The 23,253-nt window shown below is 42.0% G+C and overlaps 1 protein-coding gene across 12 annotated transcripts in view; it reads right to left on the reverse strand.

Annotated features, from left to right (window-relative positions):
* LPP (LIM domain containing preferred translocation partner in lipoma) overlaps window positions 1-23,253 on the reverse strand; it is a 745,137-nt gene that overhangs the window by 599,209 nt on the left and 122,675 nt on the right. The window contains exon 1 of one of the 12 annotated variants that reach the window (XM_028492124.2): window positions 15,045-15,065. The exons of the other annotated variants lie outside the window; for them this stretch is intronic. The gene's annotated coding sequence lies outside the window, so the exon portion shown is untranslated. Of the gene's footprint in view, window positions 1-15,044; window positions 15,066-23,253 lie in introns of those variants that run through there. 12 annotated transcript variants of the gene reach the window in all.

Below are 23,253 nucleotides of genomic sequence, written 5' to 3' on the forward strand. Positions count from 1 at the left end.
GTCTATAACATCATGCAAAGAATGGTCACTAAGACCCAATTTAAGCTAAGAACAGAGATTTTTTTAAATGAAAAGAGGAAGAAAGGTAAGATGGTAGATAACCAGGCAGGGAGGGAAGGAAAGAAGAAAGGGAGGGAACAGATGAGAAGGGAAGGGTAGGTGAAGGAAGAAAGGAAAGTCTCCCAAGGCCACAGTGAGAAGGGAAAACAGTATAGGTACCACTGCCTATGGATAAAGAATGATTATACATAAGTCAAACACAGGGAATTCCTTAAAAAAACTAAAAATAGAGTTACCATATGATCCAGCAATCCCACTCCTGGGCATATTTCCAGAGAAAACTCTAATTCGAAAAGATACATGAACCTCAATGTTCATAGCAGCACTATTTGCAACAGCCAGGACATGGAAGCAAACTAAATGTCCAACAAGAGATGAATAAAGAAGACGTGGTACATATATACAATGGAATACTATTCAGTCATAAAAAAGAATGAAATAATGCCATTGGCAGCAACATGGATGAACCTAGAGATTATCATACTCAGTGAAGTAAGCCAGACAAAGACAAATATCATACGATATCACTTATATGTGGAATCTAAAATATGAAACAAATGAACTTATTTACGAAACAAAAATAGACTCACAGACATAGAAAAAAAAAAAAAACCTTACGGTTACCAAAGGGGAAAAAAGGGTGAGAAATAAATTAGGAATTTGTGATTAACAGATAACACACTACTATATATAAAATAGATAAACAACCAGGACCTACTGTATGGCACAGAGCACTATATTCACTGTCTTGTAATAACCTATAATGGAAAAGAATCTGAATCTGTAATAGAACTGAATCATTTTGCTGTACACCTGAAACACTGTAAATCAAGTATACTTCAACTAAAAAAATAAATAAATAAGTCAAACATGGTACTGCAGCTCCAAGTGACTGTTTCAATTTTGATAGTCCTGGTATTCTTTTGAAAAAACAAAGAATGTAAACTTTTTACAAATAATTTTTGAGTTTTTTTTTTAAACCAAGAAATAAATATATATTTATAGTAATATAAATGTACAGGGGAAAACTAGACACATACTAAATTTTTAATGATGGTTCCTTCTTGGGAGAAAAAAGGATGAGGGAGTAGGAAGGGGTTTGGTAAGTTGCAGAAAGGTTCACAAACTCACTCACTCCCTGCTTCCTCACCCTTGCAATGTAAGTTTCAAGCTTCTCTACTCATGTTACTAAAAAGTGTGTATTCATTCATGGACCCATAAATTAATCCACTGCCTGTTTCATAATCCACCCTACATGTCTCCACCTTATCTATAAATATGTAAAAGATTTTAAATGCTTTATTAAATTCAAAGGTCTCCCTACTACGAGTAACGATAGCAACATTTACTGAACGCTTAATATGGGCAAGGTGTTGTTTTAGGATTTCACATGCATTATTTCATAGAGTCTTTCTCTGTTCTATCATTAGCCCCACTTTATAGAAGAGGAAGCTGAGTCACAGAAATAAGCAACTTGCCTAAGGTCGTGTAGCTACTAAGCAGAGAATGCTGGATTTAAACCCAGACAACCTGACTCCAAAGCCTGCCTGGTCTACACTATGTCTATGATATCACTCTAATCCACCAGCTGATTAACTCAAACAAAAAGGGAAATGGCGAGGTGACCCTGTTCCAGCTCCTGGTGAACACAGCTTCCTTTCAAAGACTCATAAATCATCTGTCGAAAAAGCAAGTCTAGAATTATACCGGGGATCACAATAAAGTCAGCAGATTCTAGACTCCGGATACTGGTTTGTTTGGGTTTGTTTTTTTTTTTTTTGATAACTGATATCTATTTCCTCATCTCTCACTTCTGGCATTTCTGCTGATTTCCAGGTTTCCTCAGAATTACTGGCCACCCTTCCACAGTCACCATCAGACATTCTCTGTATCCTGAGATGCAGTACATGTGGCCCATGAACTTTGAAATCATTTAGTAGAGCAGACTGCTCTCTTGCAACCTCCTCTTCTGTCGAGGACATCAATTTCTTCTTAATGACGTCGATTCTACCCTTCCTAGCTCACAGATCATCCCCTTTCCCTTGATAGAGATGACTGACAGAGGCAGAAAACAGTCATCTGGGCCATTACATCACCCTCCCCAGGTTACAGAATACTAAAGGACTCCCTCCCCTGGAGCCCATTCTAATCCCACCCCTGTCCAAGAAGTAACTGGAAACAAAAGGCTGTGATTGGCTGCACATTACATCATTGCTCTACAGGCCTGACTGAACTCTTAATTAAGTGAATGCCACTTTACTTCCTCACCTGACTCCACGGATGAATAAATAACCACAAAGAGAACAACATGAGGTGAAGGCAGTAATAAACTATAGCCTCTGGCTCAGGTAGGAAAGAGGAACCATTTCCTGGGGTCACCTGTCATTAAGAACGATTTGGTCACCAGGTGAGGACAAACAGTTTCTCTATATTAAATTAGAGGAATGCTTCAAAGGGGACCAGTTTCAGCTGACAAGAGCAAAAAGAAAATCAATTTCAGGTTGCCAGGACAACTAGACTTTTCCTGCAAGAATAAATTTGATACAGCCCTAAAATCTGACAACTAAATGTTTCCTCACATTACATCATATCCCCAAAACGTTTGTTGAACCAGTTAGATAATCAAGCCTACTAATTACTTTCTACAACATCCATAAGACGCAGGATTGATGCTCTTGGCTCCAGTCTGGCTTTCCTCTAGCAGCTCCACTCAGTACCTTAGTTTTACAGTGAATGAGGACTATGTGCTTCTTCAAATAAATCTGAAGGCTTATCATTGTAGGTTGTCCTTGGATCCTGGAAAAGGGAAGGTGAACACCTTTTGAATATACATCCCCTAATGGCTGAGATCTATACCCATGTTCCCTGTCATATCATTCACCAACTACCCCTTCCAAAGAAGGGGTCCAAAGTCATAGAATTATATTTAACACAATGTTGGATCTAAAGGGACTTGGGAGATGACCCTTGTTTTACCAGAGAGTGAATCCAAGATACAGATAGGCAAAGTGATGGCTCAAGGTCAATACAGATGGTCAACAGCCAAGTCAGGACTGGAATCCAGGTCCTTTGATAATGGCTTCTAGGCAATTTCCTTAAATAGCTACCATCATTCCACTTCTGCCTTAGAGACTCTGGGAGCTAAAGTAAAGTCCACTTGGTCTCCTATTAATCCTCATGAGGCAATGACCCCAAATGGCCTTATCCCAGGAGTTCAAAGTCCTGACCCCAGATCCAATAATATCTGATGAGATGAGCCTTCTCTATGCGTTTATGTTCTCAGAAGGTTGAATATCAACTTACCTCCAGGGGCTATTAAAAACAAGAACAGCTAATAAATCACTGGAAAGCACTCTGCAAATGTGAAGTAATACAAAAATGCTAAGCACCAATAATATAAGTGCCCCAGGCTGAGGCAGGTCCCTGGAGAGCAAATGATTTCAAGGGGCTGTGCTGTGCTCACCATCACCTACCAGAAGATGTGAAGGCCACGCCTCTCTCCAAACTTCACTCTCTTTTCTTAGACTGCTCCCCAAATCTCAACTATACCTCTAGATCTTATTACAACATATTGTATTATGATGGATATGCAGGAAGGTACTTGCTATCAGTTCATACGGTCATAGAGTATTTGCTAAGTGTGGAGAAACACTGAGAGGAGATCAGAATCCAACAGACGGGAAAGTAAATGTCAAGCTGTCCCTCATTGGTGATAAACCAAGTAAACCATGAAAAACAATGAACCCATTAGAAGGTACCTGTCAGCAAATTCAGCCTTGAGAGCCAATTTAGAATCTGATGAGAGGTCAGAAGAATAGAGGGCTCTGGCTACAGGAGCCAAGGGGAGAAAGAAGTGAGGACAGAGCATTCCTTCCATCCAATACCTGGTCCTTGACTCTCATAAGCAAGGTGAGCAGAAAAGGGCGGGAGAGGAAACCAGGGGTGAGTAGAGTAATTCAGAAATCAAAAGCTGGTGCCAAACCCTGTCATCACATTTTGTGTGATGTTGGGCAAGTTACTTAAACCTCTCTAAGCCTCAATTTCCTCATCCATCCAACACAGATAATACTACTACCTACTACACTGGCTGGCTTTGAGGATTAAATGAAAGGAAATATGGAAAGCAATTTAGTCAGTGCCTGACATTTAGTACATGTGCAATAAACATGAGTTATCATGCTAACCAGAGAGACTGGGGGCTGGAATCCAGCACAGAAACAAAAGGCAAAAAGTAAAGCATGGGACTTCCCTGGTGGTTTAGTGGTTAAGAATCCACCTGCCAGGGCAGGGGACAGGGGTTTGAGCCCTGGTCCAGGAAGATCCCACATGTCGTGCAGCAACTAAGCCCGTGCACCACAACTACTGAGACTGCGCTCTAGAACATGCAAGCCACAACTACTGAAGCCTGCGCGCCTAGAGCCTGTGCACCGCAACAAAGAGTAGCCCCCGTTCGCCACAACTAGAGAAAGCCTGCGCACAGCAACGAAGACCCAATGCAGCCATAAATAAATTAAAAAATTTATTAAAAAAAAAAGTAAAGCATGATGTTAGAGGTCAAGATCATGGGAACAGAGAAGAAAAAAGCTCTACCCTACCAGTTCTACTTTGTATCTACTAGGGAGTTATCATGGTCGCATTCCCAAATATCGGATTTAGGGGCAGATGACAATAACCCAGAAATGGTCAGGCAACTGCAAACCTCAGACTTGAGTGGAAATCCAGAAGCACTTGAAAATTCAACCACTTGATCAGTGTAGAGGTCAGCTCTCTGCATTTGAGCCACTAAAATCTAGGATTGAGTAATAAATGTGGCTCCAAGAGTCCCATCCCAAAACAAGAAACAAATTTTAGTTTTTGTAAAATGCTACCCCTCCCACCCCCAGTTCATTTAACAGACTTTAACACACATGGACACAGTCCATGCTTCCTAGGGAGGTAAGAAATGGGCACAAGAACCATGAAATTAAAGAGTAAGTCCCATTAAGTCAAGCCCAGATAATGAGACTTCCGAGAAGCAAAAGAAACTAAGTTTACTGAGCTTCTATTCTGGCAAAGATGCATGATAAGAATGGAGAGGAGAGAATCAAGGAAGACTTCCTGAGAGAAGCCCCTATGAGCTGACAATCTGCTGGAGCACCTAGGATTTGGGGCCACATCCATGTCTTCAACAGGATCCTGACAATGCAGTGCTGCTGGATGGGCAACCAAAAGCTCCAGAGCCACCAGCCACCCTTCCCTCCAGGTTCCAATTGGCAGCATGGGCATCTACCCACCACTCCACGCCTGGAGGTGAAGCAGGAGCACAGGGACGCTAAGGTGTGAGCACAAAGTTGGGAGCAAGCCAGCATCAGGGCTCATCTGCTGCACCCCCATGTACAAAGCACAAGCAGACATAAAGAGGAGACAAGGAAAGGAATGAAGAAAATATGGGCTTTATAACTGATTCACTTTGTTGTAAAGCAATTATATCCCAATAAAGATGTTTAAAAAAAAAAAAGAAAAGAAAATATGGGCTTCTTGGTAAGACAGGGTGAGAGAAAAAAGGGTGTTGAGTCAGGTTATGAAGAGAAAAAAAAAATAAGAGACAAGAGAAAGAGTAGGAGGAAAGGGCAGAAGCAAAGAGCTGGTGTGTTGTTTGTGGTGTTTATTTCTTTAAGCATAATTCTGCCAAATCATTTTTTTAAAAATCATACTTGTGTTAAATCCTTCAAATGTCAGCTTGAGAGGACTTTGTTTTATTCGCTGACCAGCACTGAGAAGAGTTCCTGGAATATAGTAGGTGCTGAATAAATATTTACTCATTGAATGAATAATGCTCAGCTACAGTGGGTCACTGTTGCTGAGAAGAAAGAGGCTTTGAAAGTCACTAAGAAAAACAGCAAGATTCTGTTTATACTTCAGTTCACTCACTTTCATAAGGTGGGATAACACAGGTGAAAACGTAGTTCATGGCTCCTGCTGGGCAGTCACCGTATATTCACCAAATTTGAATCAGACTGGCCCACGCTTCAGGACAAAGGAAAGGCAGGCCATTCCCTGGATGAAATTCCTCTTACACTGATGATTCAAAGGCAGGATGGGCCCTGACCATTCCACCGTCTCCTTTGGAGAAAGGTGCCATTTTCCATTGCTTGAGAATACCGATGGTCTGGAAGTAAAATAGAGGTGACTACAGACTCCGTAAAAGACAAAACAGTTGAGGAAGAGGACAGGATCCAGAAAGGACTGGATTTAAGCAGGGAATTAAAGCCTTGCCTATCAATTAAAGACTTGCCTATCAACTTTCATGATGTTCCTTCCATCCCTCTCCTAACGATAATTGGAAGGCTTAATTCCTAGCCAGTTCAGAAAGTAACTTTGCCCACAATGAGGAATATACAGTGACTTGAAGATGGAAACACTAATTGCAAAATGATGAAAGGGGTCAACACCAACCATTTCACTCTACCACCATAAGATCTATCAGAAGTTTCTATAGCCCGTTATTATTTATTACACATGAAGCACTTTCTATCTGCAAAGTGCTTTGGAATCGTGTTTTATGAGTTACTCAGCATTCTTAAATCTAAACACAGCTAAAGCCCTAGCGGAGGGGGGTTAACCCCGTGATTTACTTATCCATCACACTCAATGGGTCCATACAACCCCTCCCAATGACTGAACAAGTTGAGGAAGGGGCAAAGAAAGCACAAAAACTGAGAAATCCAATCAATCCAATTCTTTTGTCAAGGCCCCCTGGCACTGGCAGTAAGAGGTACAGAAATATATCTGACACGGCTCTTGACCTCAAGGAATTTATAGTCTAGGGCTATCTGAGGGGATCTTTATGCTCCCTTCCAACTTGAAGAGTTTGCACTTCTAAGAAAGTATAAATAGTTTTCAAATATCATGTGCAGAAACATGTTCCTACATGATCCAAAATTTGAGCAATTATACAGATATAATTCTGGTCCCAAAAATGGAGTTGAAAGAATACAATATGGGCTTATTTCCCCAATTTTCACCTTCCAGAATCAAGATAAGCAGCCCCAAATCATGTAAGAGGAAATTTTAGGAGAAATGAGAGTTAATAATCTCTCTCAAGAGCAGACAGCCAACCCAAGTAACTTCCTCTAAGAAAAAAACATAAATGTAAGAGAGGGATTCCATTTTCATAAAGCCACTTAACAGATGAATAAATTAACACTGATGGAAGTTACAAATAGTTTGGGTATTTCTCTAAACATTAAAGATCAAAGTGTTTGGAGCAACTACCCCCTGCAATAAGAGATCACATGAAGTAGTCAAGTACAGTTGGACATATCACCTGATGAGAATAACAGAGGAGGAACTGATGGGTGAGAGGAAAGATGGGGTATTCTACACACATTTTAAAGTCCTTCCCAACCCTTGGTTTATGATTCACTTCTACGGATTAGCATCTAGCACTAAACCTGGCACATATTAAATGTTTGATAATTTTTAGTTCTTTGCTGTCTTAGGTAAGTGAAAGTATACATGCAAGAATGAACAGTCCCAAACTAGAAATCCTCAGTTCTGTTCCCTGTCCTAGTGCCCTAGTTGAGAATTCAGCTGTGAAAATGAACTGACTGTCACATCACCCCACTCATCACCAAGACTGATTCACCAAATATTATGGCTCGCACAATCCACAACTAATTAAATACCATCTTCTACCATCTTCTGATGGGGGAGGTGGGTGTGTACGTGTGTGTGTGTGTGTGTGTGTGTGTGTGTGTGTGTTTGTGTGTGTGTGTTTATCCTAATTTATTGGATAGGCTGAAGCTTCAAAAAGAAACACAGTGCAGGCATAAAAGCACTAGACAAATCTCTGCCATGCCATCTCTTTACCCTGCAACACTGGGCAGCCTCTTCAACTTTATTTGAGCATCAGTTTGCTCTTAAGTAAAGTGAGGGTATATTCTTTAGCCTACCACCTCACCTATGAGGATCTGATGAGTTAATGGGTATGGAAAAGGGTTAGTCCACTGGAAAGCCCTGTAGAAACCTACACCACATATCATACTCCCCGAAGGATTAGTCAATTAGCCAATAAATTATTACCGTTTATATGATTGGTCTTCCCTGTGGTTTTCTCATAATAGCACCAAGCATTTGTAACCATTACAATGTATGCTTTCTACCAAAACAGAAGATACACTGTGCTCAGTTTCCTTAAATATCCCCTAACTCACTGGTAGAGTCTATCACAGAGGCCCAGGATCCTGAGTCATTCTTCTCAATTCCACTCCAGCCCCAGTTACGCTGCCTGGTCATCGTGCGCAGTCTCCTCTTTTTATGCACACACCTACCTCTGTGGCACCAGAGGGCTCAAAGTCAAGATGAAGACCACCCATGCAAGGAAAGGCTGCTGAAGCCCCCATTCCCCAACCCAGAGCCATCAGCTGGAACTTGACTGTGAAGTGAGTTGAATGCCTCGCTAAAAAATTTGGTCAAAATAGTATAATGAGTGGGAACCCACAGAGGAGCCATCCTGTCTTTGTTCTATTGGACGTTAAGGAGGACTGGTCAGAACTCTGTGCAAGTTGATGAGCTCAGTATGACTGGGGATATGAAGTAGGAGCAATATGAGACATGAAGCAACGATCTGGAAATATATTCAATTAAATAACCTCCAAGGCCCACTAGCATTTCACTTTCCAGATGGAGAAATGAAGGCCTAGAGACCTGAAGCATCTTGACCAAGTCACAAAGAAAGCTCACGGCACACGTGTCAACAGAACACAGACCTCTTAGCTCCCACTCTCTCTGAAGCAATCGCTCTCTGCTTTCTCAGTACTCGCCTGTCTCCTCCTCCACCACCTAGGACTTAGCGGCTATGCAGAAGCATTTATTGGTCCCATCGAAGGGGCCGTCGCAGCAAGGCAGAGCGGCACCAGAGATGAGCCTCAGCAGGGAGAAGGGGCTCCCCTGGATGCCTGCTGAACCACCTTGGGCTCCTCCAAACAGCACCTTTCCACGACCGCTCAGCGTGCTGGTGGGCATGGGCTGCCATCAAGACAGGAAAGCCCAAGGGCTGGAACGTTTTGTCAGGGAACAGAGAAGCCTCCCTTTATCTCAACTGAGCAATGAGAGAAAGAAAGAAACCATGTCTGGTCTCATAAAGTAGAAATGACTGCGGTCCTCTTGAGGGCCAAAATTTTGTGTTTTTATTTCTTCTTAACCTCTTAACATGTGGGACAGGCAAGTGACTCATCCAATTACTAACTGGAAAGCCAATACCTCAATTTCACATCCCTAGTTCCATTTCCTGAGGTGTGAGGAAGTTTCTGGAGCTGCCTCTTACCAGTCCCGCTTCTCCCGCAGAGGAGACGGAATTTATAAAAGACGCAGACACCTGATAAGGCCATTACAAGGCTGCATTTGCTAAGTGCACACCTGTTCCTACAACTCCGCGTTGGGCATACCTGAATTTCTTCTCCAACAACAAGAGGGACCAGCAGAGGGGAGAAGACCATGAGGATGCAGTAAATGCAACCATCTCCACCCTCAGTAAGAAGCTATCTGCCAAGTGAAAGGCTAACAATGTGTCCAAGTTATATTTAAGGAAATCACAAAGAAAAATTCAAGACCAGGGTTTTTATTTTGTCTTTTTAAGTTCAAACCACAGAAAGTATTTGGAGGAATTAGAAACTACTCTCTGTGGGGAATTCCACAGGAACTGGAAAATCTCAGGCAAAATTAGAACCAAAGACAACAGAAATAGTAGAGATCTCAGAGATCATCATATTCAGCCCTGTCACTCTGACATTGAGAAAAAACAAGCCAGAGAGAGTTTCACAGCTGGATGGCGGTCTTATTGGGCTGAGTACCCACATCTGCTGACTCCAAGAATAATTTTTTAGTCCTCATTTCTTGCTAGCATTGACTTCAACACTGACTCCTAATTAAACCTACATGTGACCAAAAAGAAAAGGGAAAATAAACTGTTCCCTGTGGCAGATGCTTGGAACATTGGCTTCTTTCTGAAAACGTCACAGTTTCATGTTCTGCAGAAGATGGAAACCAACGAGGGTCCTGTTTTGTCAGTTGCGAACGCACACTTCTCAGGAATGCATTTTATGTCTGGTATTCTCCCTCCGCTCCCTCACCCTGTTTCTCTTTTGGCCATATATGGAACTGAGCTCCAATGCCTGGGTCACAGAACTCAGGCCTCGGGTATGAAAGCAATCTGCTTTCTGAGCTGTTTGTCTTTACTGGAAATTCGATGAATCCATCTAGGAAACATTTACTAAAATGCAAAAGCCAGGGAGAATTGATTCACACCCTGAACTTGGCACAGAGAAAAAGATTTTTCTTTTGCTCACCCAAAGGTATGCTAACCAGATTCTGTGGAGAAAGTGACAAATTTAACAAATGTAAGAGGGTCTCTTGCTCAAGAACTCTGTGTGTGTGTGTGTGTGTGTGTGTGTGTGTGTGTGTGTGTCTGTGTGTGCGCATGCCGACGTGTGTCTTGGGGGAGGGGAGGATAGCTGTCCTAATACAAGAATTAGAAAGACAAAATTGACACTGAAAAAAACAAGACACCACCAGCAAACCAATCAGAATATGTATTAGGCATTCATCTTCCCTGATACGACTTAGTTACCTCTTCATGTGGTGTCTGACTTTCAAACTTTGGCAAATTGCATTTCAGAAGCAGAAAATCTCTTTGAAAACTGGCATTACCTGCAATTATCATTTCAATTTAAAACAAGCATTTACTGAGCATCTATAATTCCCGACAATATTTTTGAAAGGACTTATACGAAGAGAATTCAATAAGCACATCCCCCAGACGTGTAAACTTAGGACAGAAAGATCAGGAAAGAAAAGCTATTTTGAGTGAGGGGGAAACCAAGGGCCAGGAATAGAAATGACTTGCCCAATGGTGCACAGATCAGTAATTTCCCATGGTGAGCGCATAAAATCTAAAAGGAAAGGAGAAGAGACTGCATAAAGATGTTACGAGCTCCAAGAGCAGAGAGAAAATGGCCACCTGTTAACTTTCCACAGTATGCAGCACTCACTGTAGCGTGTGGTCACCCACAAACTAGCCTTGTCATTTTCAAGAGAGCACTTTTGGTGTCCCTAGTGAGGAAGAAGGATGGGCAGAGATCACATCCTCTGTGTGAAAGGCCTCTGGAGGCAAGCAGTCCTGGTTAGAATATGAGGTCCATTGACTCTGTGAAGAGGAGCCTTCAGCAAGTTACTTGTCCTCTCAAGCGATTCGTCTTCAAACTGGACATGATCATTTCTGCCTTATACCGCAGCTGAAGAGATTAAATGAGCTTTTTACAAAGTGTCTCCCTAGCAGTGTTTGACACATAAATAAGCACTTAATAAACAGTAGCTGTTAGTGGCATATTCGTTCATAACTCCTGCTACAAGGAGAAGGAATACTTTGGTGCAATGGTATGAGTCAGGGAGCCTAAGGTTCACATGCCCGTAATTCCTCCCAACCTGACTGTGAACTGTGTGAGCCTCACTCTGATTCTACATGTATTACCTCATTGAGTCTCCTTTGCATCTGCATTATTGTGAGGCTCAAGTGAGATCTTAGCCAGAAAAAAAGCTCTTTAGAAATTGTCTTGCAATGTGAAAATGTCAAGTATGATCATAAAGGTCAGAACCTTCTTTGGGGAATAGTAGAGTGTCATACGATTGTAGGTACTGCATAAGTATCAATAGAGAAATGAGAGATGGCCCATGCTTTACTTTTCTGCCAAAAAGCAAATTCAGCATTTAAAAAAAATAATAAAAGCTTCCCTTAAAAATGGCTTGAATGCCATGTTACTCCTCTCATAATGTTCCTGAGACAGAGGCTGGGAGCCCAGCAATGGTAGCAAGAATTTACTGAGATGACTGCTCAGTGCAGTGCAATGAATAATTATGTGGTGCTGGCCAGGGCAGGCACAGGTCCAGGCCCAGGTGAGGAGGCCTGGGGGCGGAGCAGCCACCTGAGAACAATCACCAGAAGTGAGCGAGCCAAAAGGCCTTCAAAACGTGGGATTTCAGAGCCAGTGTAAGATCATGTCTCCCTCTGGGCCCATCTTCCTCATCTGTACAGGTGCCACTATCTCAACCTTGAGAGATGTCCAAAAAGGCAGAAAGCTTGAAGAAGCCAGAACCATGGTCGCCAGGGCCGCCAGAAGTCTTGAAGCACCTCCACTACAATGGTTTTCAAAGTGGGTTCCACAGAGGCACAGAGTTCTGGACGGTAACTTGGCCCTGGATAGAAGCCTATTTAACCATTTAACAACAGCATCACCATATAACTATACTTTTGTTATTCTATATTCAGGTATCTTCTGCTTTTCAAAAGTTTTCTTTATAGCACTCTGCTTTTATGAAAGACCTACATTACATTTGTTTTCACTAACCAAAAGAAAGCCGAAGAGGATTTTCGCTTTACTCCATTTCGGCTCATAAAACATTTTATACGAATGCTCTACTTCCGGATAGCAGGGGAAACCTGCCTTGGGATATCCCACGATATTTCATGAGGGCCAGTTAATGTCTGGACCACACAGACGTTTCTTGGATGAAGGCCTGGGAATGAGGGGCTAATGAGAAACAATTAGAAGGGGTTAAAAGCACTCCAGAGAGCATGCACTGCAATCAGAGAGGTCAACTTCCCCCGCTGCCAAAAGGCTGGAAATCTCTAGAAAGATTTGAGAAGCAAGAAGTGGAGCATCATGGGAGCCAGAAGGACAGGTATCCCAGGTCTGGAAGTTCCTTAACTTCTATCCTCCACGCTCACCTCTGGGTCTTCACACCCAGGTCAACCACCTTGGAAGAAAGCTCTTCCTGCATGGTGGCTGGGCCCTGAAGGAGAAGGGCGAAGCTGGGAAAGGAGAGCACACACTTTTCTCTGGCTCTTCAGATGGCACTCTGGCAGCTCAGGTTAAATTCCCTCTTGGGCGCCAGTAGACTTCAGCTTTGCATTCCTCCACCTTTTCACGGGCCAGATAGGAATAAGAGGATCCACGTCAACCCTAGAGGAGTCTGGCGAAATCGCAGGCAGGACTCTCCAATCTGCTTAGTAACGGCAACAGAAAGTGCTAAATTAGTGAGTCAAGAAATATTTCTGGAAGAGCTATTCAACCGGAATGCTTGGAGATCCACCCGCATTGCAATAACTCGATCTGTCCTCATCTTTTAGAACACTCGTGAGCCCGGGTTTAAAAAAGGACTTCACAGCTCCAGGGGCGGCCAAATAAATAAATAAACACATAGAAAGCTCTCAGTGGCTGATTGAAGTTATTAGGGAGAAAGTTATGTTCTCAATAAGGATGCGATTTCCCTCTCTCTCTCTCTCTCTCTCTCTCTCTCTCTCTCTCTCATTTCACATCTTTTCCCCAACCACTTTTGGTAGTGAGCAATTTGTCATGCTTCCAAGGGAAGCGACGCAGTCTCCTGCACGGCTGATCCATCTAAAAAACATATCATCTGTCTCTGCGGCAGAAAGCCCAGTTGGAAGAAGCAAGTTCTGTGCGTTCAACTAGAAAACACTTCTTGTTCTCACTGTCAAAATAATTCTGTATTAAACTTCTGGGATATGTGACTAATGTGCTTGGAACCTTTTGGAGCGACTGGTTTATTTATTGTAGGGAGGGGGGGGGCTGCTGCTCCTGCTGGGGGTGAGGAGAGAAAAAAGAGGAGGAAAAAGGATGGAAAACCGTTGTTCTCAATAAGGATGCGATTTCCCTCTCTCTCTCTCTCTCTCTCTCTCTCTCATTTCACATCTTTTCCCCAACCACTTTTGGTAGTGAGCAATTTGTCATGCTTCCAAGGGAAGCGACGCAGTCTCCTGCACGGCTGATCCATCTAAAAAACATATCATCTGTCTCTGCGGCAGAAAGCCCAGTTGGAAGAAGCAAGTTCTGTGCGTTCAACTAGAAAACACTTCTTGTTCTCACTGTCAAAATAATTCTGTATTAAACTTCTGGGATATGTGACTAATGTGCTTGGAACCTTTTGGAGCGACTGGTTTATTTATTGTAGGGAGGGGGGGGGCTGCTGCTCCTGCTGGGGGTGAGGAGAGAAAAAAGAGGAGGAAAAAGGATGGAAAACCGTGAAGAACAGGCCCAGGGTCTGCTCAGACCTCACATCGGCTCCCAGGAGCCGGCCCTGCCACACTTCACTATCAGAAGCCAGACAAGGCCCCAGGCCAGGCCGGAAGAGGAAAGAAAAGACACAGAAAGACAGGCAGTGCACGCTTCCCAGTGTCAAGGTTGCCTCACACTTCCTAAAAAGACTCGGAAAATTAAAAAGTAAAAGCAAAATAAAACACACACACACCAGAGTAATCCTATCACAGCTCTTTCTAAAACTCATAATCCCTCCCTTCTGCTTACAGGGAAAAAAAAAAAACCAAACATAGAGTGGGGTGGAAGATTTACCCCTTCTATGATTCCTCACCTCCGCAGCCTGCCGCTCCCCATTCTTCTATGTCTTCCCATGCCTCTGCTGTTCCCTTTGTCTTGAAGACTCATGTCTCTCTTCCTTGTTGATTAAAGTCCTAGCCATCTTTCAAGACCTTTCAACACCACACCCCCCAGTGAAGCTTTCCCCAGCAGCAGCAAACAGCACCTCCAGGTGATCATCAGTTGTGGGCAAACCAATCTACCTACTCCCTGGCCCCCACTTCCATCCCCAGAAACCAGAATCCCCACAGCAACCACAGTGCACAAGTGCACACACACACACACACGCAGCCAAGCCCTTGCAGTCAGAAGTCCCATTTTCCTATCTCAGCATCCCCCGCAAATAGCTTAAGGCCTGCACATGCCAAGCACTCAGTCAAGGCAAGCCCATCACTGAAACTTGGTGCCTTCCACACCAAAGCATCTTTAGCAGTACACTCGAGAGACCAAAAAAAAAAAAAAAAAAAAAAGTCAGCTGAAACATCTTCAGAAAAAGGCCAGGAATTTGCTCATGTTAAACCTCTAGAATCAGCACTTGAAAACTGCCCTGCTCACTTCTCAAATCCGGTTGTGTGGCCAGTCTCCTCTCCGGCTTTGAGTCAGAAAGTGGGTGGAAGTCTGGGAAAAGAAATGAGGAGGGGTGGCAGGAGGGGAAGCTCCCAGTGGGAAAACATATCAGGAAAACAAATCTAAAACACATCATTTTTATAACTGAGATTGAAATTATCTGCTTGCCTTGTGTTTCGTTTTAATTTTCCTCCAGCTTCTCATTTGTAATGCTTACACGATTTAAAAAAAAAAAAAAAAAGGAAGAAGGAAAGAAGATGTTTGGAAGTGAAGAACAGGCACGGGAGAGTGAGCAGGACAACGACGACAAAAAAGACGAAAAGAAAGAGCGAATTAGTCTGCTCAGGCAGGCCCTCCCTCTGAACTTTCTCTCCAGGGAGCTATTTAGCAAGAGAACTTCAGAAAACAGTTTTCACTTTCCTTCTCCAAACTCCACCTCCCTCCCCCACCTCATTTTAAAAATCAGCTCCAACCTCCTAAAGAGGAAAAGATAAAGTGAGACCCAATTTGCTTCACATTTTATACCACTTAAGGAAAACCATTTCTTGGAGCAACTGCTTTACAGTTCAGAGAATAACCTCTCTCATCCCGTTTCTCTCTACTTCTGCAGTTTTCCTGTCATTCCTGTCTTTTTTGCCTTTCTTCAACTTGGAAGGGGTTCTCTGCCCTCAGAACTAGCCTCGTCCTTTTTCCCATTCAAACTATCTCTTCTCTCTCCCTCTCTCTCTCTCTCTCTCTCTCATTTTACAGATAGAACAACACACACAGTGTTGTTCCTATTTTTTTCTATCTGTAAAATGAGAAGTTGGTTCTATTTTCAACACACACAGATAGAACAACACACAGTGTTGTTCCTATTTTCTTGCCTTTATTAGAAGGTAATAAATACCCACAAAGTGTAACTTTATTCATTCATTTATTCAACTTAAATAGAGCTTAATAAGCACCTACTAATAAGCACTCTACTCTCAAAGAGCTAATATTCTAATAGGGTAGATCAAACAAACCCATCCAAAACTGTAAAGCAACATCCATGGTGATGTGTCAGAGGGATGGCAGAAATGATGGACCTCCCCAAGCTCCACGAACCGTGGAAGCCTTCCTAAATAATGCACCTGGCACACAACAGAATCTCTAAAAAAAAAAATCTGTTAAGGGAATAAAGAATATGTGAATTAGTGAAGAAAGAAATGGATAAAGATGCATTTGAGCCTGGCCTTAAAAGGATGATTAAGATTTGGACACACATGAAATGAGAGAGCCAACATGTTAAATTTAAGGGTCGCAGCTGCACAGAGGCAGGAGAATGAGGGGACCGTCTCAGGAATGACCAGAAGTCTAGTGCAAAAGGGAAATGCTATCAGTGGAGGAGTTGCAAAGGTACCCATTTAATAAACAAAGAAAGCACTTTCTATGTAATGGATTAGGACCTAGTCACTGGTAAACCTTTACAAATCCTATCTCATTTACTCCCCAGAATGATCTTATTGCCATTTTACACATGAGGAAACTGAAACACAGGTGCAGTATCCTGCCCAGGTAAGAGTGCTAACTGGTGGTGGAGCAGCCTGGTTGCCAAGTCTGGCTCTTAACTGCTACATTATTACATCTCCATATTATATCAGTGTCAAGGATAGATCACAGAGGGCCTCAAATGCCAGGCAGGAGTCCATGCTTTGTTCTGTATGCAAAAGGAAACAACTGAAGGTTTGGGGAGTTAGAATAATAGGGTCACATTTAGAGAGAATGAATAATTTACATTTGTGTATAAGACTTATTGGAGCTCATGAATGAATTACAGCCTAAGATGAATCCACCTCAACTTCACCCCCTGCCCCACCCCCAGTCAGTCATGCTCATCCATCACTGTTTCATTAAGTACACAAGTTTAACAGGATACACAGTAATTTTTTTCTGCGTACACTCAGACCCTGAAATTTGATTGAAAAGGTCTGTTCCCATCTGCTTTCTGGGCCCAGGATTCCATGGAGCCTGCCGCAGAGGAACAGCATGGCTGCAGTCAGCAGTGAATGGCCTCTTGGTCCAGCCAGAATGCTGCGAGAGGCAGCATTGTGCAGGTATTGAATAGTCACAAAAATAGCTCTGAGAAAGGACGCAGGGAAAAAAACCTGCACTCTTTAGAACTGACGTGTTTTTCCTTTTCTCTTTCCACCACTGCTTCTATGACCTAGTAAGGAGGTATCACTGTCGAGTAGGAAGAGCACTGGACCGGAATTCAGGAGACCTGGGCTGAAGTGTCGATTGCCACTTTTTTTTAATGTGATCTTGGACAAGTTCTAGGCCTCAGTTTTCCTATCTGTAAAATGAGAAGTTGGTTCTCAACAAGACTGATCGTTCCCCTTTGTGTGCGTGTGTGTGAGTGCGTGTGCGTGTGCGTGCGTGTGCGTGTGCATGCGTGTGTGTGTGTGTGTGTGTGTGTGTGAGGTTAGCCTGCGTCAAAAGAGATGAATGTGCATTTTGGTTGAAATACAGTATTTTTTTAATCTCAAATGCTTTAAAAATATTATATAAAGTAGAGCGGAGAACTAGATTGTGGAGAGTGAGTTCAGGTAAAAAACCTGGGGTCACATAGCCAAACAGAATTCCACAAATAAAATGTCAAAGTAGTGACCTGTCAAGGGTGGGATTACAAGTGGTTTTCTTTTTTTTTTTTTACACTTTCCTCCACATTCTAAATTTACAACATGAGCATATGTTACTTTTACCAAAAGAACCACTATGTTTAATATTAATTTGATTATTAATTAATTTTAATAATAACCGGAATCATACTTGCAGGGAATATCGGGAGAGGCCAGCAGCTCACTAACAATGCGAGTGCAGTCTACATTTGGTAAATGAAGAACTGAATAGAGACTGTCATGACTGGCCCTGTGCCCCCTGCACACCCTCCCACCCACCCACCGCAGCACATGAGGCTTCCGGGTGTGCGCGCTTCGGCCAGGCTGAGACCCGGAGGGCGGAAGCAGCATCTCCGGCTCTGGTTAATGCCTGCACTGAGCAGGGTGCCAGCCCCATTCTAAAAGCTTGGTCATGTGATATCACTCATATGTGGAACCTAATTTTTTAAAATGATACAAATGAACTTATTTACAAAACAGAAACAGACTTACAGATATCGAAAACAAACTTACGGTTACCAAAGGGGAAACGTGGGGAGGAGAGATAAACCAGGAGTTTGGGATTAACATACACACACACGACTATATATAAGATAGATAACCAACAAGGACCTACTGTATGGAACAGAGAACTCTGCTCAATATTCTGTGATAACCTATATGAGAAAAAAATCTGAAAAAGAATGAATATATGTATATGTATAATTGAATCACTCTGCTGTACACCTGAAACTAACACATTATAAATCAACTATACTTCAATAAAATTTTTAAAAATTGAAAAATAAAAAATAAACGTTTAGTCAATATGTCCTCAAATAACAAACGACCTTGATTAGAATTACTACAGGAGTAAAGCTGATAATATCCAATTTTATCTAAAGAACTTTTTTAAATCATGAAGCCACAAAAAAGGGGGGAAGGGTCATTTTAAAAGACATGTAAACAACCGCCACCATAAAAAATCCAGGCTCTTCTTTCACAGAGTTTAAACATGAGCCTCCCTCACCAGTGAGCCTGCAGGGGATATTCTGTAACTAGGTCACCGGATTTCACTCTATCACCGTAGACCTCTCCAAATGTTCACCAAAGCTACCAACATCTCATGAGGTTAATTTTGGACAACTGCTGAGTTGAACTAAAAGTAACACATTTACTCAAAAAACATTCAGGGAACGGCTCCAATATTCTCGGCACAGCAGAAGACACCAAAATTAAGAGGCTGCCCCACCCTCCAGAAGCTTACAGAAGGGGAAGAATTAGACACACGCATAAATAAGAATAGCTCAAGGTACAATGTGATAAGTTCTAAAAGTGCTCCCACTCAAAGCAGTGTGGGGTTCTAGGAAAGAAAATGTTATTTCTAGCCTCTGGGATGAGGGTCTGAGTGTCATGTTCCAGCAGGACGAGAAGGGAACAAAGGCAGGCAGACCCTGGTCCAGGGTACAGTTCAGCTGGCTGGAGCCCAAAGACAGTAAAGAGTGGCCTTAATTCCACAGTGAAATACTGGCATCAGATGATGGGGAGAATTCTGAATGCCAGCCTGGGAGGTTGGGTGTACCTCCACCAGAGCAAGATGCAGTGCCTCTGCACGCATAGTCATCTTGGCAGTTGAAGCCAGCCTTTTCTATGTTAATAGTAAATTCAATCGGTAAACAAAAAGTAAAGAGGCTACATAGAAACATATATCCAAGCTAGTGTAAATAAGCCACAATAGGCTCAAGAGTAAAATCGTTGGAAGTAATTGTAAGTACCCCACAACTAGAAAACACACTCCTTCAAACGCTGAAAATCTGGTGCCGGGGTTGTGGGGAGAGAATGAATTAGGAGGGAAGGTGGCAAAAGTCATGGCTCTGTCTTTTGGTTGCTCCAAAGTGGTTCATTCCCGTCCTCTAAGGCCACTGATTTCAGTATCTGTGTCTGTTCCCATAACACCTTCTCGAAAGTCTAAGCCGCCTCAAAAAAGCATGAATGCTTTGGATGAGTAAATTCAACCTCTCAATGGAATGATAACATCATAAGATTGAGGGTTCACGGAAGTCGGAAGAAAACATACCACGTCAACAAAAGAGTGAAGAGAGGGCTTTTCTGCCCCTAAAGCACTGATTTTGGCTGGACATCAGAATCCTCTGGAGTACTTATTTTTTTCAAATGCTGATACCCAGGGCCCCACCCCAGTCCATTTAAATCAGAATGTCTAGAAGGGGGACACAGGCATGGTTATAATTAAAACCCCAGGTGATTTTAAAACACAGCCAGGATTGAGAGTCACTCCTGGAAGTTTGGATAAAATGTTCAAAGGAAAGCAAGACAGCAAATAAATGAAAAGAACTGACTGGCAGTTCAACTCAAGCAGCACAGTAATCCCAATCAGGCACCAGCTCCTTGTCAAGGTATCCTCCCTCCAGCTGGGGAGTCCAAGGTGAGCTCTTGGTGGGGGGAGGGGAGGGTCAGCTTCCCCTGGGGTCTGTCAGCGGATGCCTTCTGGAGGGTCATCAGCATCCTGTAATTAATGAAGGTATGTCCCCCACATCAGAACACAAGTCAAGGACACCCGGGCAGCAGGAGCCAGCACAGGCTCATGTAACGTTCTCCCTCCCACTGTACTAGGACAGGAGGAAGGAGGAGTATGTGGATCTGTTTCCAGACTTCAACGCCGGGGCAGTGTGGAAGTGGGGCTAGAGGCTTTGCAATTAGGTAAATGCTGACTCTGCCACTTTCTTTGTGAACTTAAGCAAGTCCTTTCATCCCTCTAAGCCTATGTTTCCTTATTTGCAAAATGGGAATTAGAATATAAGCCTTGCATGTCGTTTTTCTTCTAAGGTTAAGAATGCTGTGTGTTTGCAGCAACATGGATGGACCTAGAGATTATCATACTAAGTGAAGTAAGCCAGACAGAGAAAGACAAATATCATATGATATCATTTCTATGTGAAATCTTAAAAAAACTGATACAAATGAACTTATATCCAAAACAGAAATAGACCCACAGACATAGAAAACAAATGTATGGTTACCAAAGAGGAAAGGGGCAGGGAGATAAATTAGGAGTTTGAGATTAACATATATACACTACTATATATAAGATAAGTAACCCACGAGGATCTACTGTATACCACAGAGAACTATACTCAATATTTTGTAATAACCTATAAGGGAAGAGAATCTGAAAAAGAATATACATATACACACACACACACATATTTAACTGAATCACTTTGCTATATACCAGAAACTAGCCAGACAGAGAAAGACAAATATCATATGATATCATTTCTATGTGAAATCTTAAAAAAACTGATACAAATGAACTTATATCCAAAACAGAAATAGACCCACAGACATAGAAAACAAATGTATGGTTACCAAAGGGGAAAGGGGCAGGGAGATAAATTAGGAGTTTGAGATTAACATATATACACTACTATATATAAGATAAGTAACCCACGAGGATCTACTGTATACCACAGAGAACTATACTCAATATTTTGTAATAACCTATAAGGGAAGAGAATCTGAAAAAGAATATACATATACACACACACACACGCACACACATATGTATAGCTGAATCACTTTGCTGTACACCTGAAACTAACACAACATTGTAAGTCAACTATACTTCAATAAAAAATAAAATAAAATAAAAATACAGGAAAAAAAAGATGTCTGGTACATACTAGATGCTCACTAAATGACAATGAATATATTATTATCATTATTGAGCAAATAAACCGACCTGAAATTGTCCCCAAAAGTGTATTCCATGACCACACCGTGAACTGAAGACAAAATAAGAAATATATGTAGCAGACAACCAATTTCATCTCATACATCAGGAAGAAGTATTATTTGCACTTCCAGTGACAACTAAGAACCAGCCTGATTAAACCTAGAATGTAATATATTGCCCTCCGTCATACCTGTCAGCAAATACAAACTGGCTTGGACTCCAACAGTCATCAAGACTCACCTTTCCACTATTCAGCCTTTATCACACAACAGAAAGACAAAGCTGAAAGGTCTCTGGAGAAGACATGACCATCAGGCTCACTGTGCGAGCGAGAGAGGAAACCAAGGCTGACGGGGACACACAGCATGTAAGGAGCACGTCCGTCCTCAAGAAGGTGCTCAATTTTAATTAAACTTAGAAGCTACTGATGTTCAGAATAGAACTGTAAACACACCCTAATTAATGAGTTTACTAACACTTCTTCTCATAAGACAGGCAGTATCGAAATTAAATGCCTTACTCTATGTGTGCCAGGAACAGCTCCAAAGCCAGGACTAAAAGCCAGGTCTGGGGGATTCCAAGCACTGGAATGGAGATGGGGTCAAATGTTCAGGATCCCCCATCACCTGACCCTTAAGGATCACCAGCAGAATTAGTAGATGGTGACCATGGAAAGCATTTGTAAACAAATTAACGGTAGATAAACGTGAGGAATTTGCTCCAGTCTGACCTGGAGACACCTACATGTTGTCTCTCAGTATAAAAGCATAAAAATCCCCTGATAGAAGATTTGTACCCATTACCCACTTGGGCCAAATGCCAAATAGCTGAGTGTTAAAAATCAATACTAAGCCAAAACTCAGACTGAAATCTATTACCATCATCATCTAGATTTCCTTGATACAAGAATAAATACAAAATTTCTCTGTGTTGAAGATAATTTATCAGTTATTTGTTGTTCATAATTGTGGAGGTTTTCCAGATCATGAAATGTTGAGGGGACAAAGTTGGCAATATTCCTGTAATTTATCTTTTAAAAAAATTAAACAATTCTTAAATAGGACTTTTCTGGAAAGATTCATGGCCTTACATAAAATTAAATACTGAAACTTAAAAATAGTTCCTAATAGTCACTCTTTTTAATTATGAATGCATTCACCAACCAATCCTATAATGATTCGAATTATAATATAATTTAATCTCATAACAATGCCTCTATTACATTTATATATATATATATTTTTTAAACATCTTTATTGGAGTATAACTGTTTTACAATGGTGTGTTAGTTTCTGCTTTACAACAAAGTGAATCAGTTATACATATACATATGTTCCCATATCTCTTCCCTCTTGCTTCTCCCTCCGTCCAACCCTCCCTATCCCACCCCTCTAGGTGGTCACAAAGCACAGAGCTGATCTCCCTGTGCTATGCGGCTGCTTCCCTCTAGCTATCTATTTTACATTTGGTAGTGTACATATGTCCATGCCACTCTCTCACTTCATCACAGCTTACCCTTCCCCCTCCCCATATCCTCAGGTCCATGCTCTAGTAGGTCGGGATGGCTGGGTCATATGGTAGTTCTATTTGTAGTTTTTTAAGGAACCTCCATACTGTTCTCCATAGTGGCTGTATCAATTTACACTCCCACCAGCAGTGCAAGAGGGTTCCCTCTTCTCCACACCCTCACCAGCATTTATTGTTTCTAGATTTTTTGATGACAGCCATTCAGACCGGTGTGAGATGATATCTCATTGTAGTTTTGATTTGCATTTCTCTAATGATTAATGACGTTGAGCATTCTTTCATGTGTTTGTTGGCA

This window comes from Physeter macrocephalus, chromosome 1, assembly GCF_002837175.3.
Source record: "Physeter macrocephalus isolate SW-GA chromosome 1, ASM283717v5, whole genome shotgun sequence".
NCBI classification, from domain to species: Eukaryota; Metazoa; Chordata; class Mammalia; order Artiodactyla; family Physeteridae; genus Physeter; species Physeter macrocephalus.